This window comes from Bombus pyrosoma, linkage group LG6 (assembly GCF_014825855.1).
Source record: "Bombus pyrosoma isolate SC7728 linkage group LG6, ASM1482585v1, whole genome shotgun sequence".
In the NCBI taxonomy this organism is placed as follows: Eukaryota; Metazoa; Arthropoda; class Insecta; order Hymenoptera; family Apidae; genus Bombus; species Bombus pyrosoma.
Window position 1 is genome coordinate 292,313 of NC_057775.1, and position 18,855 is coordinate 311,167.

Here is an 18,855-nt window from a genome sequence, read left to right on the forward strand (position 1 = left end):
TCTATTTTAATTCTATAGTGGCGCATCGTACCTAACAAGTTAAAGAGCTACGAAACGTGCATCACAAGCAAATAAAAAGTTCCTTCGTGTCTCTCATCCATCATTACGGTAGCTCATAAAGGTATTTGGATTTTCCATAGAAAGCATTTACGTATATGTTATATGTATTGTATGAAACATTTGGAAGTTTCGAGTCTCAGTAGAATGCTAATGAAATTTCATGCTTCGTATGACACATATTAATACGTTTATGAAAAGTGTGAAAAATTTATCTAAAATTCCATGAAACTGCTTTTGTGTGTTTTCGTTAATGTAGAAGATTATTCGTTCGTTTGTGCCATCAGTCGCGATGTAATAATCTGCTGTTGTATTGTTCAAGGAAAAGAGTGTACAAGAATAATGGAAGAGGTGAAGAAAATTTAACCCTTGAACTGTAGAGGTGGATATTTCATGCCCAAGTTATTTTGACCGAGTTGAGTTTCTCGCAAAGGAGTAGATAGAAAACCTTCCCAGCCTCCTGCTTAAAAAATGATTTAATAGAAGCTTTATGATAACTTTAATCCAAAACATTTAAAGATATACGAATTTTTTTTGGGATTCTTCTAACAAGTGTTACCCACTGCAAAATGCATTGGACACGAAAGTCGGAGTTAGAGCTATAGTTACAGTACCGTAGAGACGTTTACAGTGTAAGGGTGAACTTTTGACATTTTGAATTTTCCCGGGAACGGAAGCCGTTTATTAGAATCTTTCGTATTCCGGATGTTCGATCACCGCAAAATAAATTTGGTGATCTGAAACTTGAGGCTGCAAGTTATTATCAAGTTGTCCAACGTATTACGCGTAGTTTACTATGCCGATATGCTTACTGCGACCATTATTTCTACGGTACGAGTGCGTGGAATCCCGATGTAAGTCGCCGAGATACGATGTACTCGCGAAATAAACGTTTCACTTTGAGAAACCTCGTAATTGCAGAAAGACGAAATGTCTATATGACTTCCTCTATCGCAAACTTAAGTTGTCTCAAATAAAACATTAACTATTTATCATATGAGATTCTTGTTACGCTGAATGCATATTACGTGTTGAGAATTATGGATCGTAATTGGCGAAATAGATATGTAGAAATACTTTCATTACATGTAGATATGATAAAATAAAAAATTTTGTACTTATTTAGAGCATATGTTTTACATAGATACTCATAGATAACAATTACATTTTTATCGCACTCTACTAACTACTCTTCTAAGTGTTATTTTTCTTCCTCTTGCTAAGTTACATATTTTCTTCTTTTTTTTTCTTCAGAGGTCTTTTGTCTCGTAACATACACTCATAAACACTCACGACACTCACACACCCACAGTTACACACTCTGTAATATGCGTAACACTGCGCACGACCAACCCACGGTTGTAACACGCAATATTACGTACACATATCTCAATGGAACACTCGCATTTTGCAGCATGTCATCCCCCTTGCGCAGGGGTCATATATGCTAACGCTTCTCTGTATCGTTCCACTTTTAGTATATGTACTACCGAAGGAAGTACGTTAGGTATGTTTTGTTTCCCGTATATAATGTAACATACTACCTTTGCGACAACTAGTGAGAAAGTAAATATCTTATAGGCCACCCAGCGGCACGTCGATGTACTACAAACGCAAGAGTACTTATTGTTTACTACATTAACCTCTTAGGTACGGTTGAATTTTGTGCGAGGCTGTTTTACTGTACGGCAGAGTCTGAATTACGCGTAAACGATACAGCACTGCAATTTATGATGGATAATACTGTTCTCTACGCAAGCACATTGGAACGAAGTTTTCGATAATTAAATTATAATTTTTCTTAAAGGTATGATACATATACTTTAACTTTAATAATTTACTTTAATAATTAATAATACAATTGAGTGTGATATATTTTAAAGCACGGTACGACACATAAATCCACGTCACAAATTTCACACTCATAGTGGTATAGCGTTTTTCAAATTGCTCTTCGTAGCGATATTTTGAGGTTGAAGATTCTAAAAAATTATAGGGATACGGATCGGCATGTTAAAATGAGCATCTAATAATGATACATCTATTTTAATTCTATATATTCTGTATGAATATTGTTAACACTGTTATAAAACATTGCGAGGACAAAGAAGGTGTGAAGCAAGACAAATGAAACACGTCATCATTTAGTTCAAACGGTGAGCGAATGAGTCTGTAGAATGAACCACTATAGTGGCGCGTCGTACCTAAGAGGTTAAGTCCCGAACGTGACGTTTGTTTTGTTCGTGGAGAAATTAAAGGAGCTGTCTCTAAACAGTTCCTAGTACACCTGATAAATCTGTTTTACGAAGCGAGTGCTGAAATGTACAGCCTGGAAATAAAACGATACGGTATTTATTGGCTTTCAGAGACTCGTGACAAATTACGAGACGTAATAAATCTCCTGAGGGCTATTACTTATTATCGTTCCAGACGCGTTCTGTGGATTTACAAAACGACAACATAGAAACTACGTTGGCAGTTGTTTTAGAAAGGACGAAAAGGGCATGCTCCATTCTGTCATGTTTCATTCCGTAGAAGTATAGCGATACCTTCTCCTTGACCATTTCTAAGCTTGAATTAGTGTTCCTGATGCACTATCGTACGTTCTTACACGATAATCCGATTTGACTTTCGTTTATGCGAGATATTTTTAAGAAAATACGTCATACGACAGAAAATTATGTTATCTCATTTGCATGATATAAAAAAAGCACTTTTTTAAAATAAGTAACATTTTAATTTTGACCATCTTTTAACGGACTCTACCGTATGTCGTTTAATCTTTTAATTGCAGAAGACGAGTTAATTCGTCGATTGAATTCTCGATCTCTTGGGTATAATAATTTTCTTATTTATGAGTCCTTTATAAGTCCCTTTTTAATCTATCTGAACTAAATCTATCTAAAAACCCCTAAAAATAGATTATGTCATATTCATATTTGCTAGAATTAAAATAATTTGTTTTTATTAATATCTAAAGTGCTCAAAGTGACACTACAATTTTTTAAATTCCCTACATAATATATTTTAAAACTAAAGAAGAGACCAACAATAAGTTAATAATTGCTTTTCAAATAGTTCCAAACTCCTTACAAAAGTCAGCATTCGTAACGATATTAAATTTCCAAATATTACACATACATAATAGAAAAATATTAAAAAATGATCAGAGCGATACCAAAATTTCTCAAAAAATACTAAGAAACTAGATTAACAATATGATCCTTTCGCTACACAATTTACGTTAGTTCCGATTAAATAAATGCCGTAGTGAAAAGGGAAGGTCGTAACGTGGCAAACAAGATTTCCAACGAAAGTCGAGGAACGAAAAGGCAAATCCATCTCGTCCCGTCCCTGTTCGCGCATACACACATTTCGGCCGTGGATGGTACGGAACTCGAACTCTCCATCCGAATGAAACGAGATTGACTGTAAAAGTTGGCATTGTTGAGGCAAAGAAGAAGAACGCGAGCCCGAATTCCGGAAAAGGGTCACGAAGCAGCCATGTATGCACACAAGCATATATATATATATATACATACAAGGTGTTTCATCTAGCTTACATAGTTTAGACTTTTCGACTTCCTTGATAGTAAAAATAAGTACTTTGAAAATGAATTGATAAGATTCAGAGAAAAAATGGCATGACTAGCAAAATTTTTAATATGAGACGATCAAAGCGAATTAAATGACTCTTATACATTAAAATACATTATTGTACGCGCTCATGAATGTCTAGAAGTTAGTAACAAAATTTCTAGATCAACGATTCTCAACGATTTCGTCTCGGTACCCGTATAAATTCCTTTCCGGCGTAACAAAGCGAAGTTCGTCTTCGAAACAAGCCAGTGAAACAATCTGTACTCCCATGTACGCGTGTATACGTACAAAGATACAATCGCCTAAAGAGACCTTATCGAGCGAAACAAGTCGAGTTGGCAAAATTGCTTTCGTGGCGCAGACGATTAACTCTCGAATGCTCATCGTCGAATCAGCGAACTATGGTTCATTAACGCTACGCCGGCCGCCGCTAGCGAGCCCGAACGAACCGAACTTTGCCAGTTAATCGCGTTTCACGAATTGCCCGTAAAGAAGAACGACGAATTTCTTCATCCTTGGTCCAGCGTTCGGCCTGCTTCCTATCAACAACGATCTTGATTAGGAGGGAACAGCCGATCATGATGACCCTTCGGAGAATTACAAACCGTGTTAGGGATGGGGGTCAGAGTTTGTTCCTTCCTTTAGTTCCACTTCTGATACAGTAGGTGACTTTGTAGTAGAGATATTCACTCACGCGAGTCGTTTTATTAAATGACGATCTCTCTGATATTTAATCATATGGTCAATATTTCAGGATTCTCAATATTATTGTACATAAGGAAACCCTCGGATATTACATATTGTATGGTTAATATATGTTAGTTGGTCGTCTGTATACATACAATGTATAATAATATTGAGAATGCTGAAATATTGACAATATCTATATATTGATCGTATAATCAATAATAGTGGCCCTTTTAGGTCAAACACATCACTTCACAACCATTAATTTACCATTTGCGCATATTATCGCTACTTCCCGCTTGTTACAGCTCATTCCTGCTAAACGACGATAATTCCAGTTCCATACACTCTTTGATCCTTCTAAAAGACCTGAATTTTCCTTTGTACACGAGACTATTCATGAACACTATAAAAAGATCGCAGTCTGTTAGGGGGTCAGCCGATCAATTTTATTCGTTTGTTTCGTGTCACGTGATTCGACGTGTGGCAAGATAAAGTCAAAGTAGATAGAGATATAATTAATTGAAATAGGAAAACTCCTTCGTTTCAAGATCTTTTACTTATAAAAGATAAAAGAAGTATTTATTTGAAGCATAAAGTTTTGACTCAAAATCCTTCATTTATATTGAATTTTGTGATGTAACCAAAATAAATACGTACGAAAGAAGATATTTCATTCTATTCACATTCAAGTAAACCCTTTAGTCAGGTTCATAATACTGTCATGGAAGTCTATATGTCGCTTCGGAAAAATATTCTGTCTTTTGACTTCAATCTAAATCTGTCACGAACTTTATACCCACTCTTTTGCCCTCAATATGTTTCTTTCAAAGAGAAAAGTTGAAACCATATCGATTTTATGTATGTTGCAAGATGAAAATTGCATGTAGCATGGAAAGTTCTCTTTGAGCGATTCTAAAGTTTTCCAAAAATTTTCATCACGTTCCTTCTTTATCTTGATGAAACGTCAGCTCAATATTAAAGATCCATAAAAGAACACAAGATACATAATATTTAATAAGTCACATTCTCTTTGAATATACAAAAATTGTTTTATATGTCCGCCAATTAAATCTTGCGTCGTATTAAAAATTTCTTCAAAAGTATAAGAATAAATAAAAATAATAAACAACAATATTTAGAAGAGCGTCTTAAAAATAAATCCTTCAAAAAAATAAATACTAAAGACGCTCAAAAATTTCTACATTTTAATTATTTGCTCCTTTACTTACTCCAAACAATTCTGTTATTCTATACAGTTACTCATTATTCCAATATACCATACCATAACTTCAAAATTATAGTAGCTTGCGTATTTATAGGTACATTATGAACTTTTATGCAAATTTATGTGTTTGGAGATACAATCGAAAGAATAGAAAATTGTTTTATCTACCAAGTATTACATATCACTATACTTCAAATATTTCTCATATTATGTGCATTCTATGCATTTGCGCATGTTTCGCAGTCTAATAACAGGTATTAGTACAATGTTGAAGAAATAAATCTGCATGTACTTATTAATGTTTCACATTATGTTTGCAATTGATCGCGCTAAAGAAGAAGAACAAATACGGTGTTTTCAGTATTTATTTGTCTCTCGAACAACTACATAAATTTGAAGACAGTCCTCGTCGATACGTTTCAGTAAGTACTCGTTGGTTCACTGAGAACGAACGAGATGCACATCCATCAGGATGGGAGGAAATGGCGGTAGCATAGGTATATGTTCTTTTAGAAGCAACAACCTCGTTGCTTGCAAGCTTCGAGTATTCCCGTTCGCGGTGAGTGCACATTTTCGTCGTGGCGACCCTTTCGTTTCCGAGACTAATGGTTTGCATTAACCCGTGACCTGGCGTTCAGCTCGAATCGCAGATAATTCTCGGGTAGATTGAAGAGAGGCGTGGAAAAGAACGTACGGATTTCCGATTGCAGTTGCCGGACCATTTTTTCGGACCTTTATTACGATGCCATGCTGATCTGGCAAACGCCATAAAATGAAAGTTATGCTTTTTTTCCCAGTGATATTCGAGATTTTTATCTAAAGGGAGAAATTTCAATGAATGTAGCTGGATAATCGAAGAAAAATTGCTGTTATAGTTTGATTATTGGATGTAGGGTTTATAGAAAATAGCGCTTTCCAGGGTTCGTATTGGATCTATTTTTATATACAAAGAGATATTTTGGTAAATTTAGTTGATTAATTGAGAGAATAATTGCGTTATGATTGCAAGGCAAACATGTTTACAGTCTATATTACAGTCTATATGTTTACAGTATATGCACAATGGTGCTATTCTAGAATGATGCTGGATATTTTTATCTAAAGAGAGGGTTTAATAAATTTATTCAAGGAGCAATTTGTGCATAACGGTTGTCACGGAAGTAGTTCTATGAATTATGCAGAATTATGTTTTGTTGGAGTCGTATCATTTAGAAAGAGAAGTTTTAAAAAATTTTAATATTTAATCGATAAAATCGTAAAAACTCGTGAAGGTAATATTTTTGTGGTTTATAGAAATTTTGTTAATAATATAGAGCAAATAAATGCCAAATTTGAGGAACTACTGGCTCAGACATGCTTGTCATCCTCTCAATATAAAATATTTGACACAACATAATTACGAATTTCATTCAAACTGTATCTTTTAAAAATTAATAAAAATATCGACGATAATTTTGGAATATATCAAAGAAATGTTAGTCATTATTTCTATATTATTTAACATTATTTGTGTTACAAACTATTTGAGATATCTGGTTCTCATATCTATACATTGCAATATGATTATTTCAAATAAAATACCAATCGGTGTGGTTCAAATATTAATAATCCTTAAAATATTATTTGTTGTAATCAATGACAACGACTGAAATACTGTAAAATAGAATGTAACAAAGGTTTTAGAAAGCTCAAAATACAATCGTCTACCGAGAACAACACTTCCATTCATCAAAAATTTATACAAATCCTATTAGAACGGTGTATACTGATCAACATACTAAAAAGTATTCGTAGCATTTAGATTCAGCCGCATGAATTTTAACTCAAGCCCGCGAATACTCGAGACCCGATAACAATCTTGTTAAAAGTATTATTCTATGCATATTTTGCTGCTCGTATTTGAAATTTTAATTAAACGAAACAGGGAGGCAGATGGAACATCATTATACGTGGTGCGAAATTTCGTTCGATGAATTGTAGCTTCAAGTTATTCGTAATCATTATAACGATATTAAAAGTTTCGATTTTCTTACAGTTTCAATTTATTCGCGAGGAGGTAAATCATAAGATTAACCAAATTATTCAGGTTGATATGATGCTTGAACTTTATGATGTTGTTCTGAGTCAGTAAAACGGCAAAGGTGTTTGATTTTATGATTTAACACCCTTTCGTATTAGGAGATATAACAAATTCGAATATTCTGTAAAAATATTTAGTTTTAGCAAAATGAGATATCAAGTACAATTAATTAGACGAAAATATTTAGGAAACAATATTGTTATGAAATTTGATATCGGTTTGATTTAACTTTTTCTTTAAACTTGTATTAAGACTTGTATTGAAATTAGATAAATCATTTTTAGCTTATTTTCAAATAAAGTGATAAATAGTTTGGATTTAAATATTTATTGGAATTCTAAATATTGCATTTTGCATACATTTGAGCCATAGACAAAGTAGTCGAATTATTGTCCAACGTACCAGCATTTGGAAATATATTAATTTTTATTACTCCTAAATGATAAATGTTTATATGCATGGAATATTTAAAATAATCTATATTTTTGACAAAATTAATAATATTGATATAATAGAATCAGAAACTATTCCAGGGATTAATTTACACAGTACTTGATGAGTATCTAAAATAAAAGATTTATTTCATTTTCTAATTAATAATGTATAAAAAAAAATAATAATAAAAATTAATAAGAAAGAAAACGAAGAAATAATTTAGAGAATCATCAAAGAAACAAAAATCATTTGCTTATTCAGATAAATTAGCATATAATTATTTCAAAATAACATTCAATAAAAATAACAAGCACGAAATGTTATGTAATTATATATAACTCTATATTAATAATATTATTATTTAAATAATATTTCTCCAAATATTTTACTCAAATAATATGAGGTCTAAACCAAATATATCTTTGAATAAATAACGCAACCACAGGCAACTTAGCATAATGAATCTCTCCTCCCTTAGTAATAACAAACAACAAGGCTGTGGGCCATACTGAACCACAGGCCACGCTAATTTGTCTTGAAGAAAAACGACTTGAATCGAATAACAGGAAGCGTCTTAAACTGAAAACATCGAATTAAACTGTGAACCATTTGGTTAGAACCTCGATACCAGACGTCGAAACAAGCTCCGGATAACTCGATTTTCGGCGTGCAAGCTGACCGTATCAGAGGCTTCCAACGTTGTACACTGGCTTCCGGCAAGCACAGAGAGCTGCTAGCCGGACCCGTTCCCCTGGATAACCTTTTCGTAGCAGAGGAGAAATTACGATCTCGACCCCGGATTCTCATGGTAGCCGAGCGATCGTGATTTAATTACGGACGCCTCGGATGGGCGTTAAAAGAGTTTCAACCTTCTGGCCATCTCCTCTTTTTGCCTCGAGGCTACGGAGCTTCGTCTACGTGAACTTGAAGATCGTCATCTCCAAAAAATCTCGTTTCACGTACACCGTTCGCTTTGCACTCACAATGTTCAAGATAAGTGTAAACTACAGGTGGTATGGAATAAATAAAGTCGGGCGTAGTACAAGAAAATGGGTTTTGTTTATCTCGGTGTTATTAGCCACTTGGATCGAATAGAAAAAATATAGAAAATGAACAGATGGGTTGAGTATGTTGTTAATGTATTTGCTGTGTACAGACACTACTAGATATAGGTACTTGTTTATTTTTAACAAGAAAATGTCTTAGGACAGTTGTTTCAAAATTTGATAAAATTATGGATGAATTATGTTTTAATATGAAGCGATATAACGCTATATGTACAGGAAGGATGATATATGTTATACGAAAAATGTATTTTATTTGCGAAATTATAAATAAATCGTCAAACCTATCTATAACAGAATATTACAATATGATGAGGCTAAATTAATTTTTAAGAATCAATAGCAAAACCGGTGTTTACAAGTGACATATCTTGCAGGCCTATTTTTGTTAGTGGACAAGCTATTCATCTTTGGACTATTTCATTGCTGAGTTGTAAATTATTATAAAGTAAGGAAATTCTTTTAAACCGATGGGAAGGCTTTCAATTTATTGAAAAAGTACAAAACGAAAATGATTTTTCGTTTTGGTAAATAAAATTCAATTTATGTTTAATCAATCCATTCATTGAACAATTTTTTCCTTTACGGGGGAGAGAAGATCCTTTTGTACCTCTTTAGCTCGAACATACTATTTTCTTTGACTTAATTACGAAATTTTAGTTCCTTTATAAGGAGCTTGCAAAGTCGACAAATCACCATTGTTTGGATTTCTTTTACGTACTGCTGTAGCCTTGCATAGAACGTGAGCTAAGTATGCCAGAGCGAATGCTATCGCCTCGTTTTGTTTTAACACTTTTAAGGAAATGAACAATTTACATTAATATTTCTCACGTGTCAAGGTTCGTGCATTAGGTTCGGAATAACTGCAAATTATTCTGCAATATTGTAATTGCTCTGATCTAATGTAACAATGTGCATCGTCTATCGTTCTGAGGGATTTGTAAATATTTCAAAGAATTAAATTAAGAAAAATAGCTTTGTTGAATGAGACAGTAAGGAGCCGAATTCAAACCATTAATAATTTTGCTACAAACCTAGTACATCCTTTCAGTAGGAGAACAGACATGAAAAGAAGAATGCACTTTTGTCGGTCTTTATCATTTATTTGTAAGCAGAACGTAATGGCACATTTCTCTCGGTGTCGAGCAGGAGACAAAATTTTCTTCGGCTCGTATACTCTGACTCGTGAAACATCTCCCGGAATATGTTATGTGATCCTTAAATACGGGTAATTTATTTCTTCCGTCCTGCTACAAAATAAAGTATACCAATCGCACGATGTATAAGATATAGGTACTACTTTTATAACGTCTCGCCAGTGTGACATCATTAAGTGTAACGGGGCCTTTAGCACAGAGAAAATGTTAAGAGACTGTGACATTAACCGGTCAATTAATCGGTGCCAAAACTGATATTGGAAAAAATAGTCGAGAAAAATAGATTCTGCATACATGTAAGAACGAATTATATTTGTGATTTTCATAAAAATAAATCGTGCAAAAATTTTGTGTATATATAGTGTTTCACGAAAATATTTGAACACTTATCATATAGGTAAAACTTTCGTGTATATATTCTGTGCACTACGTGGAACACTTTAAGCTTTCATTGACATCGTAATGAGACACGAGTGTAATATACGGGTGCATAATAATATTGGTAAAATTTGAAAGCAGTCTGAAAGTGTATATAAAAGTTGAAAGATTTTTACCTCAAAAGTATATTTACAATAAAAAATTACTACGTATACGGTATGAAGAGCGAATGAATGATTAATAAAAATAGTGATAACAATAATAAATGGTGTTTAGATATTTCTATGATTTTTGCGAAGTGTATACTAATATTAAATATCTTCTCTACCTTCTATATACGTAGATTTTTCAGCCTGATTTCAGAATCAATCAGATTCCCTGCAATTTGTAAAAGCCAAAACATAAAGTACAATAACTCTGATACACACAGAGGTCTTTTCAGCAATCCCCAAAACCCTTGAAACGCTCCAACCCCTCGCACCTACCGGATCTAAAAGATCCATAACTCCAGAGACCTCCGAAATCCTTAAGACCGTCGTAGTTCCTAGAAGTCTAAAAACCACATTTTCCAGACTTCTCATACCTCATACACCAAACATTCGCAAATCCTGGAGGCCCCGAAATCCCTAGAATGTTTGAGTTACTTATAATCCTCGGGATCTCGATGTTTCGGTGTTTCCTTCTCCTATCGTATTCTGGTTGCTTTCGATAACTTTCATTAATCCTATGTACTGGAATTATGAGTAGGTCAAACTTACCATACAATCAATAATTACATTTTCTCAGCGATACCTGGAAAATGTTCCCCGAATCAAACATAGATATTATTTATCATCAAACTACGATTATTTACATACCGTCGCTCTAGTTCTTAATTAGTCTACTTCCATCAGTTTGAAAACTGAGGAAACCGAGCTTAAAGTTCGCGAAGATTAATATAAGATAAATAAAGAACTGAATATATGTTTCTTTCTAAATAGAATTTTCATCCTATTGCCATTCATTTACATTCCAATAAGACATATGTAGATCGGTTAATTACATTTTTTTAAATAGAGTTAAAATAGCTGAGAATTACAACGATGATGCATGAACATGCTACGTATATTTACGATATTTTTCAAAAGTATCCTAACAATTATGCACGGACGTGTACATTCCGTACATTCTATCATCTTTAAACATTCCATAAATCCATAAACACATCGACAACCTGCTTATCATCGCTAAAATTTCCCTTTCATCGCAATATTCCCGAAACGACACATAACGACTCATAACAATTCCAAATATACATAAATCGATAGATTGAACAAAACGTATAAACTACACGCTAGACGCGTGAAACTGAACCGTGTCGTGAATGTTGATCCCAAAAAGCGATTCACAGGCGCACTCCACTGGAGCCCAGCACGTATCCGCGTGCGATACATCTTGTTAACGTTCTATTCATACCACATAGCCGCGATAGCCACGTGCATCAGCCCTTTCGCGTACCGGAACACCGATAAAGGATTTTTTCCCCCCGGTGCCGACATCCTCGACGATTGTGTTCAAGGGGCATGACGAGCCGGACACTGGGTGGGATTCACGTATACCACGTGTATATTGTTAAAGGGGAACAACACATCAAATCTGCGATTTCGATCGTGAAGCAAGCTTTAATGGACGCGCGTGACTAACCGTTTCCTAATGTGGTACGATGTCAAAGCGGTTAATGCGCACCAGGGTTCTTCGACTTAAATCATCTGGATTTGCCACGTACGCGATGGATTACCTGCGGAGATACGCCTCCGCGTTGTTATCGGTCTTCTTTTGTTACTTTAATCGTGTTACTAATCCTTGATCATCTTTCGCCAACTATTCGGCAAACGTGAAAACAGAGAGGGCTGAAATAATGCATAAGCAGTCATCGAAGATGATTTGACCGAAGACAGTATGTTATATTTAATGAGAAACTAGATACATTCCCACTCAAAAGTTTTAAGATGGTTACATTTGCTCTGAAATGATGATTGAAATGATGATGAAAAGATGAATTATGTTTTAATGATTCATTTGTATAATTTGATACTCTTATAGTAAAGAAGATATAGGTGGATGCAATTCGAAATTTATACTTTGCCGCATGAATAGAAGTCTTAAATATGCAATTAATACTAGAGATGGTCTTTCTATGTAGTGAATAATTGACCGCTCAAATACCCTGGCGAACAGTTTAATTTCTTTGCGAAGTGTAACTTCTATGTACATTTTCAAACCATTTCAAAACCAATATAATCATGATAATGGCGTCCTGCTTTGTAAATTGTAAAATGTAAAATTGTAAAAAAATTGTAAAATGTTTTGTATGATATATACAGGGTGTATCATTTTTACTCCGGCAAACGGTGTAGACGTATTGAAGATACTATGATTAAAAATAAGTAAAAAATGTTATATAAATATAGTGTGGTAAATGCTTTATTACAAAGTTATAACAAAGATACCAAAATTGTAAATTACTAAATTCTCGTTCGATCGACTGTATTTACCAAAGTTCTTGTTCAGAATATTATTCTTGCGCATACAAAATTGACATCGTTTCCATACAGAATCAAGCAGAAAACCAAACATTTGTAATTTTAGTATTTTTGTTATAATTTTGTAATAAAGCATTTACGATCTTATGTCTACATAACATTCTTTCCTTATTCTTGATCATAAACGAATGATATACGTAAAGTTTCTAGAAGTGTCGATACTTTCGTGAGTCACCATATGTTTTTACGATAAGTGTATACACTTTTCCAGTGTAACATAGGATCATGCATAGCCACACTACAGCATCATTAACACTTAGCCAACCTATATGCTGTCCACCATGCATTTTTCTAAGTATCGAGGACTAATGTTCACTACTTAAAAAACAAATAAGTCTAAAAGTTAAGTGATTAATTATATTTTGCGATAATGATTTTATTTAACGATTTCACATATTGTTTATACAAAACATCGAATTGAAAGTATATATTAAAAGTATAAAAAAAATAGATAAAATTAAAAACGTTAAAGATGTCTAAAAATAAATAATACGACTTGAAGGTGAAATTAAACATTCATAATGCATTTTAATATTTTTTTATAGTGTTACATCGTTCGATTATGATTTTACTTAGTCATAACTGATAGTGTAACTTTTTAATTAATTTTAACACCACTACATTGCTGTATTTTATTATAATTGGGAAGAATTCCAGGTAAACAATAACTGATAATAACAAGAAAAAAAAGAAAACGCAAAAATTGCAAAAGTCAAAAAGGGAAATCGCTCCGTTCGGTCACGCAGCGATGTTCTTCACAGAGGAGAGATCTCCCTATTCGGTTGGCTAAGTGTTAACAGGAACCAAAATCCTCGGAACACGTCTACCAAGTGAAATATGTGTCGCCGGTTAAACTGGTGAAAATCTTCCCTACCCTCGCGCGTGATCCGTAATGAACCGATTGCTAGACGAAATGGAAGCTTTCCCTCTGAATGGTGGCAACCTAGTTTCTCTCCGTGTGTTATTCCGTATCGTCGAGCGAAGTGGAGTAAGGGTGGTTTGAGTTCGTGATAAAAAAGACACTGTATTCGAAGTGCACAAAAAAGAAATCGCACACTGCGACCTCCCGTGCTAATGAGTTCATTACAATCGACGGTGATCGTCGACCGGTTCTACTCGCGATCTCATGGAACGAGCAGCCGACTCGCTTTCGGCGATCTGCACGCGTGTGTACACACGTGGCCCCCTTCTTTGTAGCCCGTACGGCGAGGACGCACGGATCGATAACCAAGGCGCCAATCAAATGATAACGAGCAAGCAAAACGCCGCTACCATCGACCGACATCTCCCTAAAAAAGCACGTAAACGCACCGATACGCGACTTAATTGGGAGTGTGGAATTTCAGAAACGTTAAAGTGAGCCTGGGATGGTGGATCTCGATTGATGTCGGGGTTAACCCTTAGCGCTGGAAAACTTTTTCGGTCGGGCGTAGCAGCGACTCAAGAGTCTTAGGGGAGTTTTAGGCGCCTGTCTTACAGATAATGTAAAATGATTTTATATACAAATTAACTTACAAGAATATTATATTCTAATAATTTATCTATATTTACATCTTTGAAAATGTGATTTTGTAATACTAACTTCTGTATTTTTTTGTATGATAATTTATAAAGCATTCACCAAGATGCATTCCAGAATATAATTGATCTCATTTCTCAACAGTTCAAAATCAAGTTCATCTTTATTTGAGCTAATTTCACTTCCGAAAACCATTTTTGAGTGCTTCTAAACTATAGTACTTTTGCCATGATCGTCGAATCCAAACTGACGTCGGAGACGTTGTCACAACCATAGTTTTGAGCCATTTGGGATTAAATATTTTATCTCCATTTTAAAGTATAACACTTTACATTTCCTAACAAAGAACATAAAGCGCTAAGGAACCTATTTATGAATTTACTGTACTCTCATCAATTGAAGATATCGAAATTTAGTATAAACAGGGACTGTCACCTGTCACGTGCCACTGGAGTTGCAGCACGGAACGCCGTGACGATTGAGAGTCGCCTCTAGAGCGCAAAGGATTAAATGTGGTTTGATCGTGTTGTCAGAGCGGATTTTGGATTTATCGTTAACATTTCCAGCGGTAAGCAACTTTCGAAAACGTATGTCGTTCCTTTTATGCCAAAGTCATAAATACGAAAATTATCGCTTCTTCATTAAAGAAATAGGCTGACTGTCTTCTTCTTCTTTTTCTCAGCTATGTAAATTACAAGACGTATTATAAGTACGTATTATGTGGCTGTAGCAGTTTGTCACATTACGCGTATCACATTAGAACGGTAGTTTGTTACATTAATGTAGTACATATTAAGTGTAAGTTTTATAACTAGACTCGAATATTTATGGAAATTCATATTTCTGTATAAATATAATCTACAATTTATACAATTTATAATTTAGAGACTTGGGGATAAACTGAAACTTGGATAAAAAATATTTGTTATTATGTTTCATCTATTAAATATTGTTCGAATATTTTATACATTTCTACATATTATCTTCGTTCTGTGAATTTTTGTATCTTCGAATTTTCCATAAATGCATAGAAATCCGCGGTTTAGCTATAACAAGCATAGTATAATAATGTAATAATTATACCCTAAACCTATGTGATTCATTATCTTTGGGACTACGTACCTGATAATTTTACATTTGATTGCGAGTTCCCATAATGTATCGAATTGCACGATGCTAGTATAAGAGAAACGATAAATGCATTTTAGGAAAAGAATCTTGAACGAGAATTTTTGTAATATATATTCAGTCAAAACACTGTCCAAATGTTTTAAAATACCCCTGGAAGAAAGAAATGTAATTTCCGCAGAAATTTCTTTTGCCCGCCGAATATCATAATCACGTTTTTCACATTTTATATAAATTATCTGTTGTGTTATTCTGTGCATTTTTATGCATAACAACGCATTATGTGCGTTGTACAAAACTTTGTGAAATTTTATAAGCTATGTAACGAGATATGATTATCAAACCATAATATTATTAAAAGAGACGAACTTCTTTAAAACAAATTGTGGAAAAATTTGTAGATTCTAAAATTTCGTGATGATACATGATATATAGCGTAAAATAGGCCGAGGAAAAATTTGCTCAAAAAAATATTGCTCCTCATTAGAGCAGTAAGCCGACGCAGCAGATAAGAATTCTGAATGATACATTGGATTCATTAAAATGGTTCGTCTAAAACAAAAAGCATTTATAGAATTAATATAATAGAATACATGATGCACTGTATATAATATATATTGTCAGATAAATAAATTATATTTGTTGATCTTAGAATACATTTATTTATTTGCATTGACTACATTAATTTTGCTTAATTCAACATACACTACGTACTCTCTGATATTGTCGTAATATATTTTTTAACTTAACATGAGCATTAAACTTCGAGAGAAAATGACTCATCTACAATTAATTTCCCCTTTAAATTCAAATAATTCGTACAGAACGTGATAATTGATCTAGCTCGTTACAGAAATACTTAACGAAATAATTCTTTTGTAAGTGTTATTATGAACGGTTTAATACATATGAAACCGGTATATACATATACGATTTGTATAAAGTAGATACGCTTAATAAAATTAGATAATAAAATAGTATGTAATAAACTTAGACAGTCGAAGAGAGTTGGATGTAAACCTTGGATGTCACTGATTCATCATACATTTGTTAACTATTAACAGCTCAATTACGCGCAATTACGAAATCTGATTGGAAACGTAATGACTCAAAAGCGTCAATTAATGGTGATTAACTCTCGGACTAATACTAACATCGAATGAATGTTAATTTATAGGAAAACCTTGTTTAAAATTTCCAATACAATAAACATAAAGGAAATAAAATTTCATTTCCTCGTAAGTATTTAAACGGCATAATGTATAAAATATAAACGATGAATTAATTGCAGAGCAAATCAGCTCGGCTTATCGATTTTAACGAGTCGTTAATTATATCGGATAATTCCTTTTCGATACATCCATAATAGGTTTGCTATAAGGAAATCATCTTGAACGTCGCATGAAGAAACTCGAGAATCTACACGCATCATTTGCACGCATGAATGTCAAGCTCGATTGGTTCGTAACTGTGAACAATCAAGGCGCCAATCGAATGATCGTAAGAAGGCAAAACGACCAGACGAATATCTACCGTGAAGTTTATTACGTGATTAAAAAAAAGCAGAGAACAAAGTAAATAAGAGTACAGCCAGCTTCTACTAACGAGTAGTTCATATTCAACAACCTTCTGAAACAAGAATTCGGAGATAAAAATATGAAAAGATAGAGATAAAAAACGAGTCAGGTGAGACGAGTATTTCCTATAGGATCTCGACCGACTTTCGTTCGTTCGAAGTTGTACGTTATATTAACATATTGTTTTCTACTGAAAAATTATTCAATTTGTTTAATTTATTCTTCATTTCCTTCCTTACTCTTAAATGAATACTTTCATAAATAGAATATTAGATATTAATATAAATTCATATTTTTATTAACACATTTAAGGAAGTGTGACCTATATAGTTTTAATATATGTTATATATATCATAATATATAATTTATAATGTAAGTTTCGCCCCTATATATTTTTACGCATTTCCATTTTCTACAAACGCTTAAAATACTTCAAAAATTAAAAGAAAAGACGATCCAACGAAGCTAATATACCAACCCCTAATAGAGATTTCTTGCATCCCCTAAATATTATAACAAACACCCTGCTATCGATATTTCATATATTTCTGCGTATTATTCACATTTACACATCAAATTAAAGATTCAAGTATTTCAGACTTTTCAAAAGAAAAAAAAGACCAATATACCGATTAAGATACTCCAGAAGTTAAAAAAGGAGAACGACCCAACGAAATTAATATATCAACCCCTAATAAAAATTTCTTGCATCCCCTAAATATTATAACAAACACCCTGCTATCGATATTTTATATATTTCTGCGCATTATTCACATTTTTTATATTTTTACACGTCAAATTAAAAAAGGTTTCAAAAGAAAAAAAGACCGATACGCCAACGGCTAATACGTTCCTTAATTTTGAATAACGCGCAACAACGAAACAAGATGTCAATCGAATGACAACGAAGAGGCAGGCCCGTCAACACGGGACGCCAATAAACGTCGACAACGAGGAGCTATTAGTTCGTACAGAAAAAAAACAGACACGATGCAACGGGCAAATAAACAGTCCTAATTACGAGAAACTCTCCAAATTCCAGCCGATAGCAATTAGCGAGCCAAGACTGACCATGCACAACCATAGGGACCACTCGTTAACACACGGATCGATCCTTCGAATTAATCGCGACAAATAAACCGTCGTGGGTTTACAAATAAACTCCGCCCATTTTTAATTAACTACAGGATGATAAATTTGGGATGGATCAATGAATTGAGCAATTCGATATATGTATTTCTATAATAAAATAAAATATTTTTATGATAATAATGGCAATTTATATTTCGGGAGAAATTATTAGACCGGCGATTTTTATTCAAATTCATACTTTTAAGAACATAATTAAGAAAATAGAACTTAG

The 18,855-nt window shown here is 33.6% G+C and overlaps 1 protein-coding gene and 1 pseudogene across 1 annotated transcript in view; both read right to left on the minus strand.

The window, feature by feature from the left end:
• The window catches only part of LOC122568825 (fibrillin-1-like), a 217,991-nt gene that overhangs the window by 156,503 nt on the left and 42,633 nt on the right, over positions 1-18,855 (minus strand). The window lies entirely within an intron of this gene.
• LOC122568836 lies at positions 1,445-1,559 on the minus strand (annotated as a pseudogene).